The sequence below is a fragment of the Myripristis murdjan genome, chromosome 7 (assembly GCF_902150065.1).
Source record: "Myripristis murdjan chromosome 7, fMyrMur1.1, whole genome shotgun sequence".
Taxonomy (NCBI): Eukaryota; Metazoa; Chordata; class Actinopteri; order Holocentriformes; family Holocentridae; genus Myripristis; species Myripristis murdjan.
In genome coordinates, this window is record NC_043986.1 from 934,490 (window position 1) to 937,929 (window position 3,440).

Sequence of the window (3,440 nt, forward strand, 5' to 3'; positions counted from 1 at the left end):
GGCATCTGTAATAAATAACAATACATTTCCAATATGGAAAAAATTAGAGTAATTCAAAATCTATTATCTATTAACTAAAGGGAATGTACAGACACAGATTTGTATACAGATAAGTAAAAAAATAAATAAATAAATAACAGGAAAAAAGAGAAAAAAAATAGACTTCCAATTAAAAATGTGTATAAAAAGGGTTAGGTTTTTTGATGACTGTCATGGTGCTTCTTCCGCTGTGTGTTTGCACACTGTGGTTCTTCACACAGCAGATATGGCAGTTTCCTGTGTTAGTCATGTTTTCACAGCCATGTTTTTCTTTTTACATGGCTGTGTTCTGTGGCTAGTTCATGTCTCTCACGTCTCGTGACTCTGACATCTCAGTAAAGTTGGCAGGACGGGCGGGAATTACCAGCGGCCCCAACGAGGTGATAATATCATGATACTTAAGTCACGATGTGATAGTACTGCGACGTTTTTAAAAAGTCAAATTTTGTCCTCAAAGGGAATCCCTGTTAACATAACATCTGTTTTATCTACTAAGATAAAGTTTTCGTTGTGTTCATGTTCTTGTTGATACAGTATCGATACTTGGTGTCTGTGTATCGATACAGTATTGACACATAAAATATCAAGTTACTATGCTGTATTGATTTTTCCCTACCCTTGATTTCAATACCACTACCAGTGTTATAAAATCTATATTTCTATGGGTGTAAAATCATGTTTTTCCTGCATGACATTAAACAGCCAATCAGCAGCTGTGTTAGATCTTGGTTAGATCTCACTAACGCTGATGGGATTTGCTCCCTGTTGGGAAAAGGGACTTTTTTTGCCTTAAACGTTAAAGTATTGCTTTAAACCTTTCCAGTGCAGTATCATTTGTCTCCCTCGTGTGGCGCTGAGTTAAATGCTGCCTGCAAAATAAACTTCTGGGAATGCTTTTCAATCTTCACAGAAACACAGGAGGAAATCCAAACTTTCAGACTTTGAGCGTTTGAGTGTCATAAAATTATGTCAGCATCAAGTCACTAAACCCAACAAAACATCTGTTAGCTGGTCAGTCTGCCAGTCATTTGGTTTTTCAGTCAGCCTGTTAGCCATTTATATATTTCATCACTCAGGCGCTGTTTTTCTTAACGAGTCACTGGTGAGTCAGTGAAGCAGTCAGTCGCCAGCCGTCCCTCCTCTGCGGCTCCAGACGTGGCGTCCTGCTGCTGCCGAGGCTCCAGCTGGGGATCCACAGTCTCCTCCGGTGTCTGCTGGCTCCTCGGTGGGAGTCCCGGCCAGTTTCCAGCCGCTGAGGGCCCAGAGAATTCGTGTGGGCCAGACAGGGCTGACCCAGCTCTGAGGCGGAGCTAAGGCTGGTGGGCGGGGCTTACCTGGCTGTGGGCGGGGCTACGGTGCAGCCGATCAGTCCAGCAGCTCGCTTTGTGGCAGAAACATAACAGAGAGAAGAAAAATGGTGGCAGTCCTGATCAGATGAGGGCATCAGGGCTCTGCTTGCCGTCTGGACAGAGGACAACGTCCAGTGCTAAATCCACGCTGTTTAGATGAAATGAGGACGTAATGTGATATATAGTGAGAGAACTGGGGATCCAGCACACAACGGGACAGGCCCGCCAAAAAGTGAAACACTGAGGTGTCAGTACAGGTCAGTTAAAGCACACACAACACACAAAGTGGCATCCAGAGGAAAAACAGTTCGCTCTTCCAAATGTGGCAAACAGTGTTCTTGTTGTTTTCTGATAATCTGGTGAGAGGGTTTCTGTGCGGCTCAGGGTTCGGTGCTCCCAGCCTGACCCTTCAGTCTCTCTGCAGTCAGGGTGTTATTATGGTCACTCTCCTTTAGGTGGTTATGAAATTTAAATGCTCTCTTTTGAATTTTTATAATTAGAAGGTATTGCCCTAATTCTGCTCTGCATGCATTATGTGAAGTTTTCCATATCTATCTATCTATCTATCTATCTATCTATCTATCTATCTATCTATCTATCTATGCCTGTCAGTCTGTCTGTCTGTCTGTCTGTCTGTCTGTCTGTCTGTCTGTCTGTGTCTAATCCATTGAAGTGTTGCTGTTAGTTAGAAATCACTGTTACTTCAAATTTCCAGGAGAAAAAAAATCCTTACAGATGAATGTGAATTTGTCAGAATTCATATGCATGAAATCTGAAAAAAAACAAACAGACATTGAGGAGGTAAAGAAGAAAAGGAGAGGGAAGGACACAGAGGAGTAAAGGATGGGTAATGTTTACAGCGTGTGTTTCATTTTATTTCTATTTAGCTTTTATTTTGGTTTGGATCGGTGACGTTCACACAGCCCTGTGAGAGGTGGATGCACTTCTGTTAGCTGACCAGCAGAGGGAGACACTGCCTCAGTAAACACTGTGTGTGTGTGTGTGTGTGTGTGTGTGTGTGTGTGTGTGTGTGTGTGTGTGTGAGAGAGAGAGAGAGAGAGAGAGAGAGAGAGAGAGAGATGAACTGAAGTGAGAAGGTGTCAGTTTTTTTATATTTTTTCTAAATTCAGTTCAGATATGGTCATGTGAGTTTATGGTGATGTCACCGTATGATGTCATCGCTGTCAAACACTGATACTGTGCCATTATGTTTTAGTGTGTGTGTGTGTGTGTGTGTGTGTGTGTTCTGTCTGCTGGTTCTCATAAAAACGTCGACACTCATAACACTCTCTCTCTCTCGTTTAAAGGTTTCCTCCGGTCGCCGGGCGAATCGGGGCCTGACAGAGGCAGCGAGACGCCTGATTGGCTGCCTCTGTTTTCCGTGCGGCCAATAGAAAAGCTGATAAAAAGTGTTACTTTAAAAGCAGTGGAGGCCAGCGGCCGACCGACAGACAGAGATGAATTAGTGATTAGGGCCGAGCTGTTATTGTTCTGCACACTGTACCACACACACACACACACACACACACACACACACACTGGCAGGACCTCACTTAACCACCATGAGGTGCCTGTGTGTGTGTGTGTGTGTGTGTGTGTGTGTTATCGTTACCACATGGTTTGCTATCTCACATTAATGGTGCGTCTCTGTTTAAAGCCTTTTCTGTGACTATCATCTGTTTTGTTTTGTTGTTGTTGTTTTTTTAATCCTTATTGAAAATACGTTCAATACAACATTTCAAACATGTGCTCACCATAATGTTGGACGAGGAAACAGGAGCATGAAAAAAAAATTATTTAAAAACTCTAATAAAAAAAATCATTGGGAAAAATCACTGTTGTGCACATGACGCCGTTCTGAAATGTTTTTAGCGGAGTGTCGGTTCCCTTTGTCCTCCTGCTCACATCAGGTCAGAACGTCTACTGGACAGAACCACCAGGAAGGAAGGAACCAGGAAGAACCAGTAGGACTTTGAGGAACCAGTAAGAACCATTTCTTCTCCAGTGTGTGTTGTACCAGTGGGTGCTGAGTGCAGTGCCGGCTCTACCTAT